This window comes from Lacerta agilis, chromosome 9 (genome assembly GCF_009819535.1).
Source record: "Lacerta agilis isolate rLacAgi1 chromosome 9, rLacAgi1.pri, whole genome shotgun sequence".
NCBI classification, from domain to species: Eukaryota; Metazoa; Chordata; class Lepidosauria; order Squamata; family Lacertidae; genus Lacerta; species Lacerta agilis.
The window spans coordinates 855,435-878,331 of record NC_046320.1 but is presented as its reverse complement, the minus strand read 5'-3'; the positions used below and the strand labels follow the sequence as shown (position 1 = coordinate 878,331).

General features: G+C 45.8%; 1 protein-coding gene across 6 annotated transcripts in view; it reads right to left on the bottom strand.

Annotated features, from left to right (window-relative positions):
- LINGO1 (leucine rich repeat and Ig domain containing 1) overlaps window positions 1-22,897 on the bottom strand; it is a 190,157-nt gene that overhangs the window by 2,758 nt on the left and 164,502 nt on the right. The window lies entirely within an intron of this gene.

Here is a 22,897-nt window from a genome sequence, read left to right as displayed (position 1 = left end):
TTAGGCTGTGGAACTAATGAGGGAGGCAGGGAATCTGCCAGTGCAATTAAGGTTTAGATGCATGACCATGAGGGGAAGAAGAGTGCTTGAAAGCTGCTGTTACCGTAATATCCTTTGCCAGATCAAGGTGATCCTGTGAAACTCATTGGAACGCAAAGCCAATGGCAGCAAGGGGGTCGTTCGCTCTCTGCCACCCCTGTCTCCTTCCCAAAACTCCCCCAAAGCTGCAGCCCACAAACCTGGCAAACAGGACTGGGTAATATATGGATGTATCTTCCAAAACTGGTTTGAAGTTCACATTGTGATAATTGTTTCATAATATAACTCACCAGCTAAACACTGCAATGCTATCACCAGCTAAACCTCACAATATCACCTACTAAACACTGCAATCTACCACAATGTCTGAAATAACAATGGGACTATGGAGAGGCAAACAGGACAATGTCCAGGCAACTGTTATTACTTAGGGGTCTAAAACGGATAAATGGCAATATTATCAATGATCACACACTCAGTTTCATCAGCAGGCAAGCCCAAATGCACCCAAATGAGACTTTCGGTTTAGGGCTTGGCTACCAAATGGTGGTATTCAGGACAATCCAAAGTACGGTGAGGAATCATAGTGAATACAAATAATCTGGGACTGCCAGGCTGCCAGCAGGCCTGTTAGGTGGCAAAAGCAGCAGAAGCCTGGCGGTGGCAGAATCAACAACCGGGGGGGGGGGGGCGGCGGAGAGAGAAGCAGCGGCAGCCTGTGAGGCCTTGTCGTGGTGGCAAAGGCAGTGACAGCCTGAAAGATCTGTTTGCAGCGGTGACAATTGTGGGGGCCTGTGAGGCTTTGCGGTGGCAGCAGGAGATGCTGGCAGAAGCAGAGGCAGGCTGCAAGGCCTCGGTGAGGCAGGCTGCCACAGCTTCTGCCCCCACCTCCCACTACCACCAGGAGGACTTGCTGGCCACTGCCACTTTTTGCCACCACAGCGAGGCCTCACAAGCCCCACTGCTTGTGTCACCACGAGGCCTTGCAGGCTGCCACTAATATTGCCACCATCTGCTGTCGCCACTGGAAAGCCTCTCAGGATGGCGCTACTGCCGCCACCTCCTGTCACTGTCGCGAGTCACCACAGGCCTCTGTAGCAGTTGCCACGACATTGTCCTGTTTGCCTCTGCATAGTTCCTTCCTTATCACAATGTTGAAAACCAGTTATCGCCCAGCCCTACCAGCAAGTGCTGAGGGATTGCTTTGCAGTCTACTCATGTATTAGGATAACAGGCTCCACTAATGAAATCCCCACTGCAGAACTGAGATGCGTATGAATGACGGCAGCTCCTAGCTTAGCAGGCAAGAGGAGTTGTGGGCCGTCATCCAAATGGATGACACACACAACCTTCTCCCCCTCCATTCTTCAACTGCCTTGGAGAAGTTAAGAGCCAATGGACAGAGCAAGGTGGTAGACCAAGCGTTCTACGGATGTTCCTCCGATGCATCCTCCATGACCACTGGCCATACTAGCTGGGGTTGTTGGGAGTTGGAGACCAATAGCATCTGGACTCCAGCTCCAGCCACTCTGGGCAGCTTCCAACACATATGAAAACATAATAAAACTTCAAACATTAATAATAACAATCTGATCTGCTAAGACAGGCTTCCTCAACCTTGTTTTGAGACTACAATTCCCGTCATCCCTGACCACTGGTCCTGCTAGCTAGGGATCATGGAAGTTGTAGGCCAAAAACACCTGGAGGGCTGCAGTTTGGGGATGCCTGTGCTAAGACTTCCAGATGGTGCCATGCTGTACTCCATGAGCTGTGGCCATTGATCTGAATGCTCCACAATGTTATTAACATCAAAATGCCAACCCTGTGTCTCCCCCCCCATTCAATCTGGATTTGCCCCTTCTGAGGAAAATCCAGTAAGTAACAAAACAAAACAAAACTATGCCCAATGATCTGATTGGGTTAGCAACAATCCATTGGCAAATTAAGTGCCTGTCCAGAAGCACACAGGGACCATTTGCTGAACTGGACTCCATCAGCCCAGGCAATAGCCAGGGATGGTGGTAGTTTGAGTCCAACTACCCCTTGGCATCCTCATGCCCTCCATAATGCAAAGTAAGGTGGGAGGGTGGCAGTACTGGAGCTAGAGAGGTCTAGGAGTGGAGCTGTCGTAAGGAGGGGCATTCAGCCCTTCCCCTCCATGAATGCACATGAATGTCCTGTACTCGGGGACACATCTCATAGGACTTTGTTCAGAGGAGGCTGAGGGTGAAATCATTCTTCCCACTCACAGTCATGGGGTGGTGGTGGTTTGCACTCCTGGAAATCCTATCAGCTCTGAGGGCAGCTGTTTCTTACCTGTTCTGTGGTTTGCTGTATTGGCTAAATAAAGCAAGTTCCACCAAATCTTGGAATATATTGATCAATTGTCCCATATTTGGGATTGTGCAGTTTTAGACTGAATGGTGGCTGGTGGGGCTGTTCTGAACATCCCTTTTATTTGTTAACAGCATTGAAATTACCAGAGGCGCAGAATGCTGCTCATAAACTCTCCAGGAAGCAAGTTAGAATTGTGTGCTGCATCAGGAATTTATTGGCAGAAGTGAAGCAGCAGGACTGCAAATTAAGAGACAGGCCCCTGAGGTCAGTAAGGCTGTGGATATTGCATCTAGAGAGGACAGCATTTATGGGGCCCGCTCCTTTGCAGCCAAGATGGCTTTCGTGGGCTTTCTCATTCTGCTCCCGTTTGAATGGAGTTCTGTATTCAAATGGTATTTTACAGATTCAAGCTCAATCTCACGGGAAATGAGCAGCTTTATCAGCTTAAAATAGGATGTAGATCTTTTCCTTCCGAGAAAGAGAGAGAAGACATTCTCAATTCTAAGAAGTAAGCAGTTTGACAAATGCAATGACTTGAGGGATTTTTGCTGGAAGTGTTCTGCATTATGTTTCCAAAATTAAGGATACCTTAATTTTAAATTATGCAATGTTGTTGTACTGTGGAACACTCTTCTGGCTTTCTTGCTGTTACTAGGCTAGAGTACAAACACACGAAGAACCTGCTGGGTCAGGGCAGCGCTCCATTTAGTCCAGCACCCTCTTCTCCCAGGGGCTGGACAGATTTCTGTGGGAAGCCTGCAAGCAGGACTCGGGCACAAGAGCCCTCTCCCCTCCTGTGGTTCCCAGCGAGTTATATTCAGAGCAGAGCCACCAAGAGTCCTTTCCTCTATGCACTTGTTTAATAGTAATGCACATGCTAAACTCAGCTTCCCGGAGTCACCGATTTCTCACATGCTACTCAGAAAGAGGCAAGTCCATTTGAAAGGCAAATGAGCAATGAGAGAGCTGAGCCACCAAGAATCCCTGCCAAGGGACGGCACTGCATCTGATACATAAAGTTATTTGGGAGAAGTTATGGCTCTGTCAAAGCGGCCTTTCCTTCCCTGCCATAAACAAGCCCATCGCCTTGCCAGAGGGATGCTGAAACCTCCTGTCACATTGCTTCTGGGGCCTCCATCTTCTTTTCTTTTTTAAATGTTGCCCCAACTGTTACAAAGGATCGCATCCGTTAATATCGCACGTTATGATGCTTCCACTCATCACCCCCACTGGCTGTGTTTATCTCTGTTGTTATGCAGATGCTCAGCGTTTGCTTTGGCTAATGCTATTTACAGCTGCTTCTGAATATATGCCACACATTACTTTCAGTGGTTAGGAGATACATTTTTGCATTACTCCTGTGCATTACTCTCCTCCCTTACCCCAGTACTATTTATGGCTCTTGGATATACCCTAAACAGTGCTTTCATAGCTTCTGCTTATATGTGTCATTTTGCAGAAATGTATGGCCTGCACTTAACTTCCCTTCACTTCCTTGAAAATTATTCAAACATTTTTGTTGCAAGGTTGGGAAGTTGCAAGGTTGGGAAGTGATGGGTGAACCACAAATCTGTCCATTTTCCAACCCCCTGCCAAACCCAAGGTCTCGTGAACCAGGGCTGTCCTGGCCAATGCAGAATAAGGAGTAAATTATGGTTTTACTCTGCTGAATTCCTTCCTCACAGTGTCAGTCCTAAACTGGATCTTGCTTCTCCATAACTCCCTTGGCAGTGCTCTTTGTGGTCAAGAGCTGAGGAAGTTGCTCTTCCAAGGGACATGCAGAAACCACACACAGTTTGTGTTGCATGCCAGTCTTACAGCAAGAAATTTGGTCAATGCTGACAATTTACTGGACTGTCTTAAACCTTTACCCAATCCAGAGGTGAATGCCAGAAAATTCGGATGAGTAAATTTGAGAGCCAGCTGGGTGCTTTCTGTAGATATCCAAATGCCAGGCCAGAATCAGAGGATGGTGAGGTTTAGCAGGGCTAAGAAAAAGCTTTCTGACTCAACAATGCCATTGTTCTAATTTTGCATGGAGCATCCTAGAAGGCCAGTTAAAGCTATCAACGTCTGGATAAGGCTAAGTCACCCAAACCCTCTCTCAAATGAGAGATAAGGGTAAGGCTGTGACCACGGCTAGTGACCCAGTGGCTATGTCCTCCCTCCACTGTGAGAGTCAGCATGCCTCTGAATACCAGCTGGCGGGATGCCCAAGTGGCTGAGTTACTGTTGCTCTTGGGCTTTGCTTGTGGGCTTCCCATCCACACCTGGTGGGTCCCTGTGAGAGCAGGAGGCTGGATTCGGTGGACCCCCTTTGGCCTGGTCCAGCAGGGCTCTTCTTATGTTCAGTGGCAGGCGTGTGGGAATTATATCTTTGCATTAGTGGCGTTGCTGCAATTCTGGCTTGCTATATTAATTAATTTGTCCAGGCTTAAATGCTGGGCTCTGCTAAGAGTCAAACCCCTTTTCCCCAGAAGGATTCTGGCTCAGAATATTCTGAGCATGTGCACTCAGCACTCAGCAGATCTAGTGGTCAAAGATCTAGATCACTCTAGAGATCAGTGTGTGTGGGGGGGCAGACTTTGATGGTGGTTTTTAAAAATAGAATGCCAGCATCTCCCCAACCCAAGCCGGGTGCAAAGGAAATAAAGAACAAGGAGGGTCATAGCTCAGTGTTGGGGCACCTGCTTTGTGTGCAAAAGGTCCCAGGTTCCACCCCAGCACCTTCACGCAGGGCTGGAAGAGTTCCTTGCCTGAAACCTTGGAGAGCTACTGCTGATCTGTGTACATGGAAGGAGCCAGATGCACCAAAGGTCTGATTCAGTATAAAGCAGCTTCCTGTGTTCCTGGGGTGCCTCTGAGCCTAGGAATTTGTTTTCAGTACCAAAACTGAGCTGAGCTTGCAGTCGTTGCACACAAAAAGTCTGTGCTTGGGTAGTTTTCTCCACTTCAGCATCCTAATAATGTTGTTGTTGCTGCTGCTGCTGAAGCTAAACCACTGGAAGTCTGAAACCTTTGCCGATCTGCTGCTGGTTGCTCAGCAGATCTAGCAGGATATCCCAATCCACCTTCTGTGGAAGACGCATGCAATGAAGATCTTCCATGTTAGCCCTTACTCTTAAGGAGCTACGTGAACTGCAAAACCAGCTGTTTCACAGGCACAGAAACAGAAATTATTAGTACAAACCACGTGCTTTTGATTAAAATTTAACGGATGTTCTGTGACCAGGCCATGCTGCTGCAGACTACGTTACCAAGCCAAAGGATGAATGTTTTCCAAGGCAGCTGGTAAAATCCCAAGCCGTTTCCAAACTCCCAAGTGAGCAGCATTTGCTCCTGAATCATTCACACATCCCACTTCTTTCTGGCTCAGTGAGATCACTGAGGACCTCCAAAATCATGTAACTGCCCAAATATTAACCTCTTACAGGTTAAAATGTGTTTACTGCGCTAGGGATGTAAACATCAAATCATACGTCCTGCCACAAAACGACATCACTTTTCCCATTGGTCCTCTAAAGAATTGCCATTAAATGTCAACATTCACCACATTTCCAACACTATGACACAATACAACTCTTCCTGCATTGAAGGGGGTTGGACTAGATCAGTGTTTTTCAACCTTTTTGGGGCAAAGGCACACTTGTTTCATGAAAAAAATCACGAGGCACACCACCATTAGAAAATGTTAAAAAAATTAACTCTGTGCCTATATTGACTATAATACAAAGTAATTCTCTTGAATAGGAATCAAATAAACAATTTTTCCCACGGCACACCAGGCAACATCTCGCGGCACACTAGTGTGCCACGGAACAGTGGTTGAAAAACACTGGACTAGATGACTCTTGGGCTTCCTCCCAACTCCACAATTCTAACCAGCTTTCACCATGTGGTTCTTTTCTTCTTCTTCTTCTAGATTACTGAAAAGTTTTAAAGACATTTATAACAGAAGTTTCTCCTCCTTTAAGGAATAAAAATGACACTTTTTCATAAAAAGTCAGAAGACCTCAAACAGTTGCAACAGCTTAGGAACCGCAGGCTTGCTTGGAGGCTTCTCTTTACTGTCTTGGGGTTAGAACACCTGAAAACAGGCCAGCTTGCTGTTAGGCTGTGCTTTATCTAGACAGCTCAGCATGCTTTGGCACGGGAGAACTTGTGTACACCTAGGAGGTGGTCAGATGTGGTTTTATCACTTCACTTCAGCAGGCTTCAGTAGGGTAGGACTCAGGTATGCCAAGAGGGTGGCAGGAAGTGGCTTTATCACTTGAGTAAATGTGTGAAAGCATAGGAACACGCTTCCTTATTTGGGTAAATGTAATTAAGAGTGATGGTCCCTGGATTTAGAGGAATGGGAAATGTCAACAGGGGAGGAGAGTTTAATATTTTAATTAGGCGGTCATGATAGGCTGTAGCCCCTGCGCACCACCAGCCAATGGGGGACAGGGGAGGGACCTTTTCGCTCTGGGGAAGGTGATATAAACTTGTGTTTTTCTGAAACTGGGTGTGCCTGCTTTTGGGACACCCAATTCTTGCAAGAAGCATATATGTAATCAATAAAACTTTTTGTTGCTTCACCAATTTTGCTCAGATTTTATTTTGAGGGTCTCAGGACCCCAGGAGTTTTTATATCTCACACTCTTTCCCCCGCTTGGTGATACAAGAAATGCACCTCCTGGAAGTAGACGGAGCACAATGCCCCATGGCATTAGCCTTCATCTGATGGTAGATTATTGGCCACTGGATATGCTGGCGGGGATGATGGGAGTTGGAGTCCCACAATTCCTGGAAGGGCACAGGTTCTCAGTCCCTGCATGAAAGTTATATACTGAACAAATTAGGATTATAACTCACTCATATACTGGTTGGCTGAAACTTGTACTTCCCACTCCAACTAAGGTTTAAATTGGGAGCCATCTATGAGAAGCTTACTGTATTCCTCCTATGCTACAGGTCCCATGCCTTTCTAAGGAGGCCTCTCCGTTTAAGAGCCGCTCCCATAGTTAAAGCAAGCCAACACGCTTCTGAGTTGGGGGGAACCAACTGATCGCCCATGAGATGCAGCTGGAAGAGCTAGAAAACCCTCGGCTTTCTGCAAGCAGCTGAATCAACATCTCACTTGGTTTAATCCTCTCCAGCAACATATGGGGTGCAGCAACCAGCAACCTCTCACCTACTTCTCATCCCAAAGGAGCAAGAGGAAAATCTGTTTCCGTTTAACACCTTCTGTTCTTGTGATATTCACTGGGGACATTTATTTTCCAGATAAGAGGGTATTACCTTGCACAAACCTAATTAAACTTCTTTTGCTTTCAGAAAGGGAAAAGAACAAACAGACACCTTCCTGGAATTAGCCAAGACAGAGAAAAAGATCATCCCAGACAATTAATAAAGGCGCCTGTCATTGTGACTACAGTCTCTACAGCAGGTAGGACTCCAGCATCTTTAAGGCCTTGTTTTGCCATGACTAGGGAATGGGGAAGAAAGTCAAGTCACTTTGCATTTAAAGGCAAAGTTACCTAATTCACACTTTCTGAAACAAGCTTAGAACGGAAACTTGGCCATTGTTCAAAATTTGCACTTCTCCAAATTTTCATTGCAGTTTTCCAGCCAAGTTGTGTGTTCCAAATGGCTTGTATACAAGGGTGAAGTGTGCCTATAGAAGCACATATTAGTGCAAGTATCATGCACAAATGCATTACGTCAGGGGAAATTGCTTTGCAAATTTATTTCATAAAGTTTATACATCACTTAAGCTTTTTTAAACCCTCAAAGCAGTTTACACGAAGAATAAAACAACTGTTTAAAAGAACTATTTTGAACATTCAAAAAAATTAAAGAAAATCAGCAATAAACTGACAGCAGATCATCACACACATCCACATTCTACATGTCTGGGTGGGCAGAAAGAAAAAAAATGTTTTTAGCAGGCTTCAGAAATAGTACAGCGAAGGAGCCTACCTGATGTCAATAGGCAGGGAGTTCCAAAGTATGTCAAGGAAAATTGCATGCAAAATATATATATGTGGAGAAATCCACAATAAAAGGAAGGATTTCTATGTGTATCACATGAGGACTAAAAAAATAAAAATAAAAATTGGCAAACTGATGCTGAAATGGAGATGCCTGAACGTAAAACTGTAAAAACAAGAAGGCGACCTTGACGTATTTGCCCCGCCCTAGCCACAGCAGATGTAAAATGTTAACATGCTTAGCAGCACTGCAGCTCAGGACACTTGCAAAACCTCTGCTATTGTTCTCTCTGTCATCATTGTTATTCTCCTTTGGAATCCCATTCACTGTACTTGTGATCTTGCTGAGAAAGCATTGAGGAAGGAGAGAGAGGAGCAGAAGCATGCTGGCAAAAGAAAACACAGTCTAAGGGGTCTAATTAGGCGGAGACTGGAGAGGCTACACCTCATTATATCCATGAACATCCTGCCTTATTTGGACGAGTTTGGGAGCTGACAATTCCATGTACATCCTTGTGGTAAAGAGCTGAGCAGCAAATGGATATTAGACAAAGGAAGCAGAGAAGCCACTAGACTCCAGCACTGCCTCTTGATATTACAAGGCTTGTGTTTCCAGAGGATTCATCTGAGGAATGCCAGATTCTCACAAAAATCACACAGCCTTATGAGGAATGGTTGAGGGAGCTGGGCCTGTTCAGCCTGGAAAAGAGGAGGCTGGGAAAATATGAGAGCCACCTTCAAATATCTAAAGGCTGTCCCATGGGAGAGGGAAAAAGCTTTTTTCTCCTGCTCTGGAGGGTAAAGGACTCGAACCAATGGCTCCAAGTTACAAGACCAAGAGAGGATCCAACAGTCAAGAAGGCGGTTTCTGTATGTACTAGGGAAGTGTGGGGCAAAAGGGGCAATGTCAACCTGGGAAGGTAGCTCATTCAAGAGAAGCTAAACTCCGATCCCAAACCTCCACTGCTTTGCAGGACATCTTTGGGGAAAGAAAAGTAAACCCTACACAAATCCAGACAGGTGGCTGGATGGCACCTTGTACACCTAGAATCATAGAATCATCGAGTTGGAAGAGACCCCAAGGGCCATCCAGTCCAACCCCCTGCCAAGCAGGAAACACCATCAAAGCATTCCTGACAGATGGATGTCAAGCCTCCACTTAAAGACCTCCAAAGAAGGAGACTCCACCACACTCCTTGGCAGCAAATTCCTCTGTTGAAAAGCTCTTACTGTCAGGAAGTTCTTCCGGCAACACCTACAGCTAAGCTGGTGCTAAACATATTGATCTGCTCTCTTTTGGACCCCCTCAGTGAGTCTGAGAGGGGTCTCTTTTCATCTGGGCAGCCCAGGATCTCAGTCCACACTGCCCCCACTTGCGCTCCAGGGAGGTCACTTTGGCGCTGCCAATGACTTCATCCCCAGAGGTGCACTCCATTGTCTCTCAAGACAGATGGATGCCAACATCTTTGAGAAGAACTTAATTGTAGAGAATCCCCTGTGTCTTAGCCCACACGGTTTGATTTAAAACTGCCTGGGCAAAGGAAAACATATCACCTGATGTCACTGTGATGTCAGGTGACTGAGAGGTGGGCACCCCACCCAGTTGCCCAAATGGCCTGTTGGGATTGGGTGCCAGAACCAATTCCCCCTCCCTTGGGCTAGACAGAACAAGGGTCTGACTCAATGTCCAGTAGCTTCCTATGTGTGCAAAGGACAAACTCTCCCAATAATTACTCCAAGTTTCTCTTTAGACAAAATTTCTGCAGCTACTCTGTTTGTGTGTAGCGTGGTTAGATGATCCTGACTCACATCAGGGGATTAAATTAAGTGGCCTTTTGATCCTTTCTGACCCTGATTTTATAAATCTCCCCCTGACAATGCAAACCATCTTTGTTCCATCTTTCCATGACCTTCCTCTTCTGCCTTCTTAATCTTCATTTCCCAAAGCTCAACATTCGCATTTCTTCCTGCTTCTCCTGACTTGTCACCACCCCTTCCAGATGCTTTATTGCCTGTGTTGCTCTTCCCTGATAAGTTCGGCGTCATTAATATATTTGAATATATTTATCCTCATAAAGTATTCGGAAGGGAGGGAAGTGCCATTATCCCCATTTTCTTTTATTACAGTATGCTTCATTTATCTGGAGATGCTCAGAAGCAACATCTAAAAACAACAACAACACACAACACCATTTGGATAATGAGATGTTTGGATAAACAGGAGCACTATTTACAAAGGACTGCATTTGCAAGAGCTAAACAAACATTGGTGGATATTTCATAAGGAGCACTGAATGTGGGCAGTGTTCAATGTTCCCACATGACCAAAACACACACACACACCACCACCACCACCAACAACAACAACAACAACAACCCTGCCCTTAGAAAGCTAGCAGGTCAGGAAGAAGCCTAGGCTAGAACTCTTCTCTCTGACTTGGGTTGGCATGCTTGTCAATTGACAGTCAAGGATGACATCTGGGCTGTTCAAACAGGCTATGTGACCAAAACAGGAAAAGGCCCTGCCCACAGAAAGCTAGCAGGTCAGAAACAAGGCTAGGTTCAAATTCTTCTCCCTGAACTTGGTTGGCACAATGGTCAACTGACCTGTCAATAATTATGATTACAGCTGGGTAGCCGTGTTGGTCCGCCATAGTCAAAACAAAATAAAAAATAAAAAAATTCCTTCCAGTAGCACCTTAGAGACCAACTAAGTTTGTTCTTGGTATGAGCTTTCGTGTGCATGCACTTTTAAACGAAAAAGCTTCTAAAGCAGCAAACAGCAAGTTAAGATGCAATGCAAAGCAGGGTACATTAAAACAGCATAAAGGAAGGGCCACATTCCCTCATGGGCAACCAGTTACCCCTTGTGAGCAGGGACAGAGGAAAAGGGAGCAACAGATCTGACTCTTTCCTTTGTACCGGAAGCTTCATTCAAGATGTTTCTGCGCAAACCTCTCTCCATCCAGGCAAGCAAGTGGCATTTTCACCATTCATAGAATTGGAGAATTGGAGAGTTGGAAGGGACCCCCAAGAGTCATCTAGCCCAACCCCCTGCAATGAAGGAATCTCAAGTAAAGCATCCACGACAGGTGGCCAGGCAACCTCTGCTTAAAAGCCCTCCACAGCAAGAGAAAACAAGCTTGCTCCATCTTCTGTGTGAAAGCCCTTTAAGGTTACCAGATTTTTTTTCAATGAATCTGGGGACACAATCAATCAATCAATCAATCAATCAATCAATCAATCAATCGTGTGTGTGTGTGTGTGTGTGTGTGTGTGTGAAGTTATTTTAAAAAATTAAGAAGTATCTTCTCTTCTGGGATGTGGGTGGTGCTGTGGGTTAAACCACTGAGCCTCTTGGGTTGCCGATCGGAAGGTCAGCAGTTCGAATCCCCGTGAGGGGGTGAGCTCCCGTTGCTCAGTCCCAGCTCCTGCCAACCTAGCAGTTCGAAAGCACACCAGTGCAAGTAGATAAATAGGTACCGCTGCAATGGAGGTATCTCAACAAGAGCAGCCACAACTTAAAAGAACACAAGGCCTTCCTGCTCCATTTACACCTATTGTGACACAGAAGGTACCCCCCCCCAGCCCCATCCCACCAATCTCTCCTTTTTTATCAAAGGGAAGGGGAGGGCGGCAACCAAGCAGAGGTAGCCTCTTTTAATTTTTTTAAAGGTTCGTTTTTTAATAAGAAGGGAACAGGAAAACTGTTTAGGGGGAACCAACATAAACACCCTTGTGAGGATGGGGCCAAACTCTCAATTTCAGTGGTTGGATCTGCTGCCTGCCTGCTGCTGTGCTCCCACTCGATCAGTGGAGCTGAAAATTAGCAGAACTCATTTTTTATGTTTATTTATTTGTCTATCTTTGTTGTTATTTCATAAGACCCCTTTGCTGCTAGGCTAGGAAAGCTTGGCTGCTCATTACTTCTGGGTTCAGCTTTCTAGAAGCAAGGGCACAACCTGCCTTAAGTTGGGAAGAGTCCTCTGTGAGGAGAGAAGCCTAACTAAGCTGATGGAGCAGTTTGGACAGGATGTTTTCTATCTGAAAGAAAGGGAGTGGGGGGAAAGAAATCCCCAAGCAGCATTTCAGAGTCAGCTAATAAAAGGCAATCATAAATTACATTCCTGATGTTCACCCTTGAACCAGCTGCCTGCATACATTTCTCACCATTGACTTCAGCAAACCCCAGCAGTGCAAGGGCGGAGACTTAAAAGTTTGAGATGGCTTGAGATGGAGTGGCTTGGAGAAGGCTGGGCTGGCGAGGCATGGTATAGGCAACGAAGCGAGGAGAGACCCTAGCTCTCCTGTGTTAAGGCTGCAATGCAAACTGTGTTGTGGAAAGACTTACTCATCCACCAGGCGGGAGATCTAACTCCCATGTCACTAAAGGGATGCTGGAATAAGGAGTGGCAGTTCGTAGAATGTAACAGACAACTTGGAGGGGTCAAATCCAAAACATCCACCACAGGTTCTTGATTTCAACTTGTTGGATTTGTTTTGCAGCAAAAGAAAGCAGTTCTTCCCCCGAGATCTCCACCATCCATTATAGACGAGTATTATACCTGAACGCTTTTGGCCTTTAGCTTCCACATTCATGAATTCTACATCTTACTTCTTTTATGGGTCCTCTGGTTGGTTTCTTCCATTTTTTTCTGTGGCTCAACAAGTAGTACTGGGCAGTGCTATTCTTCTAGAGCAGGCACATCCAACAGGTAGACCGTGATCTACTGGTAGATCACTGGATGTCTGTGGTAGATCACTGGCTCCCCCCCCCAAAGAAGCTCAGCAGCTTTGGCTCCCCTAAAAGAAGCTCATCATTTTTGCCCTGCACCCCTAAGAAAACGTGGCTTCCCTCCTCCCTAAAAAAAGTTCAACAACTTTGACCTGAACCCCTAAAAAGGGGGTAGATCACTGCCAGTTTTTAACTCTGTGAGTAGATTGTAAACACTCTTGGGAGTTGGCCACCCCTGTTCGAGAGAAAGAGGTGCCAGAACTCACTGTGAACACCTCCCTCATTCTCTTAGGGTGGCAATGGTGCCCACCTGAGAGACACCAGAACTAAATTCTGGATGAAAAAAAGCCCCGGGGCTGGGATGAAGAGCACATCCACACCTCTGCTTGTTCCACTTCCCCCCATGCAAACCCACTGTTCACTGCTGAATCAGAACAAATGGCAATAAGTTTTTCTGTGGATTGATGTTTGTTCTGATTCAGCAGTGAATAGCAGGTTTTCCTGGGGAAGGTAAAGGTAAAGGGACCCCTAATCATTAGGTCCAGTCGCGGGCGACTCTGGGGTTGTGGTGCTCATCTCGCTTTACTGGCCAAGGGAGCTGGCGTACAGCTTCTGGGTCATGTGGCCCGCATGACTAAGCCGCTTCTGGCGAACCAGAGCAGCGCATGGAAACACCATTTCCCTTTACGCTGGAGCGGTACCTATTTATCTACTTGCACTTTGGCAAGCTTTTGAACTGCTAGGTGGGCAGGAGCAGGAACCGAGCAACGGGAGCTCACCCCGTCATGGGGATTCAAATCGCCAACCTTCTGGTCGGCAAGCCCTAGGCTCTGTGGTTTAACCCACAGCGCCACCCTGGGGAAAGCAGTGGGACAAATGAAAAACTGCTCAGCCACATGCCTAGGAAGTGTGGGGCAAGCAGGAAACCTCGCAGCGCTGTGCTCTCTAGGCGGGGGCGAGAGGAAGTGTGGACGAGCCCTAAGCTCAAAGTCAGTATTTGTCATGTATGTTGTGTTTGTTATTATGTCTTTCTCATTTGTCTGAGCAAATTTCAATAAAAATCAATTTAAACAAAAGTAATTCTGTGAATTCCTGCATTGCAGCAGGTTGGGCTAGATCACTCATCTTCCACTGGTGGGCTGGGACCTACAAGTGGGCCATGGCCTGCACCAAGGTGGGTCACAGGAGCACTATCACCATGAAAATAGATAGCAATAGGTAAAGAAATGGGTCCCCAAATTCATGTTTGAGTTAAAAGTGGGTCCCTGGGTCTGAAATGGTTGAAGATGCCTGGTACCTGGATGACCCAGCGGACCCCTCCAACTCTCCCATTCTCTGACTCTGCAAGAGGCTCCTCTAGTCCACTCCTCTGACCTCGCAGTGGGGAAGCAGATGCCATGGGGACCTGGCAAAACAGTATTCTCTCCACTTGTGATCCCCAGCAACTGGATGAGGGTGGAGCTGTGGTCTAAACCACTGAGCCTCTTGGGCTTGCTGATCGGAAGGTTGGCGGTTCCAATCCGCATGACAGGGTGAGCTCCTGCCAACCTTCCTTGCAGCAGGAAGGTAAATAGCGTTTCCATGCACTCTGGCTTCCATCATGGTGTCCCGTTGCACCAGAAGCGGTTTTGTCCTGCTGGCCACATGACCTGGAAAGCTGTCTGTGGACAAATGCCGGCTCCTTCAGCCTGAAGCAAGATGAGCGCCGCACCCCATAGTCACCTTTGCCTTGACTTAACTGTCCAGGGGTCTTTCTCTTTTTTTATTATTCAGAGGCCCCCTGCCCCCAAAAGGGGAGGTTTAGGGACTGATGAGATTAGTTCTTTGCAAAACATTTGCTTCTGGTCAACCTGCCCATTCTGCATCCTGAGTGACTCTTTGTGATAAAGTAGAAAGTGAGCCTAGGTAGGAGGCATACCTGGCAAAGGCACAATGTTTTGGGATATGCGGATGACTGTGAAAAAATTATTATGAAGTATAAAAAGCACATTTCCCCCTCTAAAAATACTAATGCTTGTTTTTGAGAGCAGTTATTTCAGCAGATCGTGACATTCCCAGAGAGTGGAACCATGAAGGCTAAGACTAGTCAGGGGTGTCATTGCACTCCAGAGTCTAGCAGGTGAACCTGTCTTCCTCCGCCTGGTCCTGCTGGATGGATATAGGTGGACTTCCATTCCCACCAGCCTCCACCAGCCTGGCAATGGTCAGGGATGATGGGAGCTGGAGTTCAGGAATATCTAGAGAACCACAGGCCAGGTAAGGCTGCTCTGTACTGGGAATATTTATTCCTCTGGTACATTTGGATAGATCTCAATGGATTTCAGCACGAATGGACAAAGCTCAATGGGCATGCAAGCAAGTTATCATCCCTACATCCGCGCAGGTACCAGGAGAGTGGATCTTGACTCCAAGGGATGTCACAAAAGCAGCCTAGAACTAATCCTTGCATCTCCATTTTGGATTTCCTTTTAAAAGCCCCTGAGTCAGGGCTTTCCGGCGCAGTCCTCCTGCTGTAAGCTGCTAAATCAAGTTTTATTGAACGCAACACAGGTTTAGAGATAAAGACTCTGGGATTACAAATAAATATTTAGCCACTTTTTTCCCTGCTGCTAAGAGACTGGCTTTTGCAGACCTCAGGCTCTGTGCTAAGTATTCCTGCAGCTACTGTATCTGCAAAGCAGTGAAACAAAAGGGTGGCGGGAATGCTTTCATTTCCAAACACGTTTGTGCCTTTGTCTTCTCCTTGCTATTCGCTCATTTTGATCCCCCATCCTCCACCTCCATTTTTAATGAAGGAGTTGACTGGCAACTGGATGAGGTCAGAAAATGAGACCCCTACTCACACAGCATGAGTGACAGAGAGAGGAAGGTAACTAAAAGCAGCCCCCCAACAGAATCCCCATTGCAGCTGGTTCTGGGTCAAATGGAAAGGCAGGGGCTATGACTGCTACCGTCTGAGTGAATTGCAGCCTCTGCTTCATATTAGTTTCCCTCAAACTCAAGATTTGAGGAAACCACCCAAAGGGTTGAACCCCTTTGAGGAGGCTCACCAATGGTGGGGATTTTGTCCCCTCCCCCCTTTTTAAAACCCCAAACCTCCAAACCTTTTCTAACTTAAAATTCAAAAATTACCGGGGTATTTGGAAGAGACTTGCCTTGCTCTTCTGTTGCAAGATACAGACCCAATTGTAACTTTACATATGGCAAAATTTCTGACCTCAGTCCTGACACTTAAGAAACACAATGGTTTGCTATATACAGTTTGAAATTTCAATTTAACTTTTATCATATTCTACTCAGCTGAGTATTTTTAAGCTATTTTATTGTTAGTAATTGTAAACCAGTCTGTGATGTTCTGTCTCTGTTTTTGGTTGTTATGTTTATGGGCTTAAAGCCGAAATAAAATGAGTTGAGTTCTAACTTAAAAACAAAACAGGAGAGCCAGTTGTGGAACTCAAGTTTCATCTAGTTTTACCCATAATCCTAGACTTCGGGAAGCTGAGTTAACAGAGTATATACACATAGAATCATAGAATCATCGAGTTGGAAGAGACCACAAGGGCCATCCAGTCCAACCCCCTGCCAAGCAGGAAACACCATCAAAGCATTCCTGACAGATGGCTGTCAAGCCTCCGCTTAAAGACCTCCAAAGAAGGAGACTCCACCACACTCCTTGGCAGCAAATTCCACTGTCGACCAGCTCTTACTGTCAGGAAGTTCTTCCTAATGTTTAGGTGGAATCTTCTTTCTTGTAGTTTGAATCCATTGCCCCGTGTCTGCTTCTCTGGAGCAGCAGAAAACAACCTTTCACCCTCCTCTATATGACATCCTTTTATATATTTGAACATGGCTATCAGATCACCCCTTAACCTTCTCTTCTCCAGGCTAAACATACCCAGCTCCCTAAGCCGTTCCTCATAAGGCATCGTTTCCAGGCCTTGGACCATTTTGGTTGCCCTCCTCTGGACACGTTCCAGCTTGTCAGTATCCTTCTTGAACTGTGGTGCCCAGAACTGGACACAGTATTCCAGGTGAGGTCTGACCAGAGCAGAATATAGTGGTACTATTACTTCCCTTGATCTAGATGCTATACTCCTATTGATGCAGCCCAGAATTGCATTGGCTTTTTTAGCTGCTGCATCACACTGTTGACTCATGTCAAGTTTATGGTCTACCAAGACTCCTAGATCCTTTTCACATGTACTGCTCTCAAGCCAGGTGTCACCCATCCTGTATTTGTGTCTTTCATTTTTTTTGCCCAAGTGTAGTACTTTACATTTCTCCCTGTTAAAATTCATCTTGTTTGCTTTGGCCCAGTTCTCTAGTCTGTTAAGGTCATTTTGAAGTGTGATCCTGTCCTCTGGGGTATTAGCCACCCCTCCTAATTTGGTGTCATCTGCAAACTTGATCAGGATACCCTCAAGCCCATCATCCAAGTCATTGATAAAGATGTTTAATAAGACTGGGCTCAAGACAGAACCCTGTGGCACCCCACTAGTCACTTCTCTCCAGGATGAAGAGGAGCCATTCATGAGCACCCTTTGGGTTCGGTCAGTCAGCCAGTTACAAATCCACTGAATGGTAGCATTGTCTAGCCCATCACAAATTGAATTCATTGGGTGTCAACCAGAGCGCTGTTGCACCCTGGGGAGACTTGAGGAATGTTCAGGGGAGACCCAGGCACCACCCTTTCATTTTCTGCACCCTAAACCTGGCCAGCTTTGTGGGTGAAAACCTGCACAGCCTTTCTTTAGTGGAGGAAGCCATGGGACGCATGCAGACTTCCTTGCCATTTCCATTTAACATTCTGAAGAATAACCTGCTTCCATACAGTATTGAGCTTGTTGATAATTGGTTTATTTAGTAACTTTGCTGATGTTTCGGTTCACTTCTGATTAATCCATCTCAATTGTAAACTAAAATCCATTGGATTAAAAGGCTAGATATAAATACCTGAAATAAAGAAATGCATTGGACTTCTCTGCCTTCAGTTGTGTAGGCCTGTAATATGTGTTAATTGTTGTTGTTTGGTACAGAACCAGGAAATGGTAGTTACTCCAGATTAATTTGCCCAAAATACAAGGTATGCTTTGGGGTGCTCATTTTATTTTTGATGCTTTCTTTTTTTTAAATGGTTAATTGCTTCCATTTTTCGAAAGGTCACAAAAGACCCCTGAAATAAAACAGCAGCAAAAAAAGTGGGGAAACACTTTTGCATGACTGTTTATCTTCTTAAAATCCCCCAAACAAAAACCCTCCCCAGCTTCAGTAACTAACAGTTCCTTAGTTTTTACACAGAGGGCTTGAGAAATGCAAGAAAATAGCAAAGCAGCTGGATGGTGTTTGTGCCTGGATGTTTGTGTGTCCCATAAGGAGAGATGTAAAAATAACCCTACAAGTGGAGAATGTTCTCTGTGTCACTCTCTCCTTCTACTCCCAAGATCCCTTGCCCCTCTTCTTCTCTCCCTCTCCCTCTCCCTCCCTCCTTCTTAACAGTCACCCAGCTCTATAGTGGCAGGGAGTCTGGATTCTCTCCTAACCCAACCTGGAGATGCCAGCGATTGAACTTAGGACCTATTTAACTCAGCCCTTTATCCAGAGACACGAGGACTAGAATCTTACAGTAGCTCAGTGACAGAGCATCTGCTTTGAATGCAGAAGTTCCCAGGTTCAATCTGCAACACCTTCTTCAAGTAGGGCTGGGAGAGGCTTCTGGAGAGCTGCTGCCCCTGAGATGAGAGAATAAGGAGCTGAATGGACCAATGGTCTGACTCAGCACAAGGCAGCTTCCTATCTGCTTGCTCTGGGAAAGCTTGGAAAAACTGGGCCAATTATGGAGAGGGCCAGAGGGTGTTTGCCCACGACTAGTGACAAGCCCCTTCTTGGATGATGGAGCACCTCAGGAGGGAAATAGAAAACGGCACTTCTTCAGTATTGATGCTTGAATAACTGCACTAAATTCACGTTAAAAGGGCCTGTTGTGTGGGGGAATGGAAGAGGACAGCGGAAATATTCAAGGGCAAAGGAGTTCTTAGGTAGAGAAAAAGAAAAGGCTGGGTAGCTTGGTATGGAGACAAGTCAAAGGGACTGTGAGGAAATGGGACATTCAGGTCCCCTCTGAAGGATGACAGTAGTCATACCCATAGCTGTCAACTTTCCCCTTTTCTTGCGAGGAATCCTATTCGGAATAAGGGAATTTCCCTTAAAAAAAGGGAAAAGTTGACAGCTATGGTCATACCCTCAAGTTCTAGTGTATCTGCTTTTGAATTAAGTCTCACAATAAATGCAAAGCTATTCCTTCCAGCATGTTCCCCAAATCTCTATACTCTGGTTTCTCTTCCCAACTTCCAGCTCTGACTTTCATTACCTGTTGCAGAGGCCAACTTGGTTACACTCAACAAACACATTTGACATTAAGAGCGAGCACTTTTGCCTGTGGTAGGGGCTGCAATGTGACCAAGTCCCTTTTTAGTATTATTAATTTAAAAAATTGATTTGGTTTTCTTAACATTAATAATGGCTTCCCAGTTCTGCATTAATGCATGAATCTTTGGCCAGCCTTCTTTCATCAGCTTTGCCATGATGGCATACTCAAACAGTATCATTTTCATAACACACAATTTCTATTCCTAACAACATCGACAACCGCTGAACAACTCCCTTTCCTGCCTCACATATATATCTCTCTCACCTACACACACACACACACACACACACCTGCAGTGGCACAAACCCTCAAATCACCTCCTTTTTTCATTTGCACAAGATTTGACGATGGTCAACAATTCATGATGGCTTTAAGAGAGGATGAGGCCAGTTCATGGAGGAGAAAGTTACTGCTTGTGGTGGCTATATGTCAGAGGATGCTGGACTATCAAGGTGTTGGTTTGGATCCATCAGGGCTCTTCTGAGGTCAGTTAGGAACCCAATAACCCTTCATTTCATTGGGAAATAACCACGTACCTATGGAGATCCCCAACTGCTGCTATGCCCCCTTTTAATTCTCCGTCACCTTTAGAGCCATGGGTGGAGTGAATGGGTGCTCTCCCCTGCAGCCACTATGCAGGGAGCAGGCATGAGGGGGGCATTTTGGATCTGAAGAACAGCAGGGACCTGATCCAGCTAGCAGCCCATATGTTGGCTATTTTAGAAGGAATACATGGCACCCACGTGGAAGACACATGTATTTTGGCACTGAATGGCTATCATAATCAATTCTTAGTCACTTAGGGGTATACGGATTGTGTTAGTGGAATGTTGTCGTGCAACAGAAAACACAAGTACTTTGCCAAACTTGTTGTACAAAAGCTGATTTGTGTTGTGCCACCAGGTATCACCAAGATCCCGTTGTTGAAGGACCTTTGAGCTCTGCCACCCATAAACACACAGAACATAGGATATGGTCCCAAGTCTTAATATCCATGGCTCTCTCTCTCTTTGCCTGAAGGATGACTGTCTCATTTGTGTTCAGGACATTCTTGCAGCTCCAGGGTGGGGGATTCTCCCCCCCCCCACCCCGATGTTGTTGAATTCTGCCTGTCACCAGCTCTAAACCAAGAGTGGCCAAGGATGAGGACAGCTGGGGCCATAAATTTCCTGCCTCTGCTATAGATATTTTGAGGTGTGTATATACAAAAGGAACAAATGCCTTAAGTTTCATTACTCCCCCCCCCCTTTCTGTTTGAAAGTGGAATATTATAACCACAAATGAGCTGACTTGACAGGCTTTGGGGGAATCATTTCTTTTCCAGAAATGTGGTTCTCATCTTTTGTATGTACCAATGTTTGTATCTGGGAAAGCAGAGGTTCTCCAGGAACACCCATATATTTCCTTTTACATAGGTATGGGGAAGATGAGAGCAGCCATCCTCATTAGGCCCTTTGACTGGAAATTCATGTAATATTTCTTCTTTCCTCTCTCTGTGCGCCTGTCAAATGTAATCTCTATTGAGCTGAATCTTGCATGAATCAATTCCACCCAACGATGCAGCCTGTCTACTAAGCTACTGGGTTCCAGTTTCCAATTTGTGTGTGCATCTTGTTGTTCCTATTTATTACCATTTCTTTCTGCTGAAAACCTCAAGACAGATAATTTGCTTTGAAAAAAGGAAAAATTCCAAAGGCTAAATTAAACAGGACCACAGGACTGGCCAAAGACATGTTTCTGCCTGAAGCAAAGCACAAGATGGAGCACCTCCCCACACCCCGCGCAAATTCCACATACAGAAGCCAACTGGATTTGCAGAGCTAGTGATGGGGCAGCATCCCCCATAACACCTGGTTGCTGGAGGCCAGCTTCCGCGGTGCAGGACACATGCAGCTCCATCCCCTTGCTGCCGCCGCTCCCCCCTCGAGCCTCTGGCACCCGAGGCAGCTGCCTCCTTCTGCCCAACGGCAGAACTGGCTCTGCAAAGCTGCTATTTCAAGGCCCAACCAGAGAATATGTGAAATGCAGGAATATGTCTCACAAACAGGTTTTATTTACATATGGGTGGGTGGATATGGGGAGTCAGGATTGGTTCTATGGCGCACTAATGAAGGGTGGAGGAGGAGTTAGCCTCCTCTCCCTGATGCTGTTCAACCTGTGACACTTATTTGAAAATATACTGATATAGTTTGGGCTTTATAGCAAACTTCATATGTTATAACAAAACAAAAAAAATCCTTCCAGTAGCACCTTAGAGACCAACTAAGTTTGTTCTTGGTATGAGCTTTCGTGTGCAGGCACACTTCTTCAGATATTATGTCATTCAGTAGTACGCCATTGTCACTCCCCCCCCCCCATTTGGCTGCTGTTGAGAAATTAATAAACACCTCTCCCCAAGCAGCACAATTCTAAACACCGTGGTTGCTATTTAGTTCTTATTTTTAAACACGTATGAGAAATGCACACAGGCATTCCACAATTCATCTCGTTTTGCCCCCCAAATGGCAACCCAGTTTTTGCAATGCAGCACAATGGAAATGCTTCTCTTCAGAGTGCTTAAAAGAAGCAGCAGCTCTGCACTGGATTCAGCTGGACTGCAAATGATCATCTCCATGCAAATGTCTCCCCTCCCCCCTTTATATCTCAGATTACCATTGCCCTTCCACCTCAAATAAGATTTTCTCACACTCATCTTGCACATGCCTCAGTGACCCACCAACAAAGAATAAGTTCTATGAAATGATCAATAAGTAATTGCAAAGGCAGCTGAGCAGAGCTGAGGTGCAAAGCCCAAGAGAGCAGGCTGCAGTCTGGAATGGGGGGGGGGGAATTAATCTTACAACAGGGAAGGGGGGCGGGGCTTCAGCTATCGCCTCTCAGGCTCTAACATCTTTCTTGTGCATGTAAGACCCAAGATTTCCATTCTCCATGTCCTGCAAAGCCTCTTTTTTGTAGGTCATTATTTTGTATCTCAAGCAAGTGGTTCGAAGAATGAGATTTTTTAAAATTATATGTATTTATAGTCTGTGCTCTCATGTGAGAAAATGGGATGCCCCATTTCCCCTGGGGACACTTGCAGGGAATGTACTCACACCTCTCTATCCTCTCTCCAGGCAAGCCAAATTCATGATCAGATCTCAAGGACATATTCCCAAGGAGACTGCAAGCAAAGCTGGTGAAAGGTGTGGCCTGAGGAGAGTCCCAAGGGCCAGTTCAGGGGCTGCATTTGGACCCTGGACCTGTAGGAACCCATCCCCTGCAGTAGCCCATGGCTTGAGCCTTTCTCTGATCACACAACCAAAATGGTGGAAGAGTTCAGTCCAGTGTCCCTTTTCCACTAGTTGCCAACAAAAGCTGGACAACCATCTAGCATTGTTGTTGTTT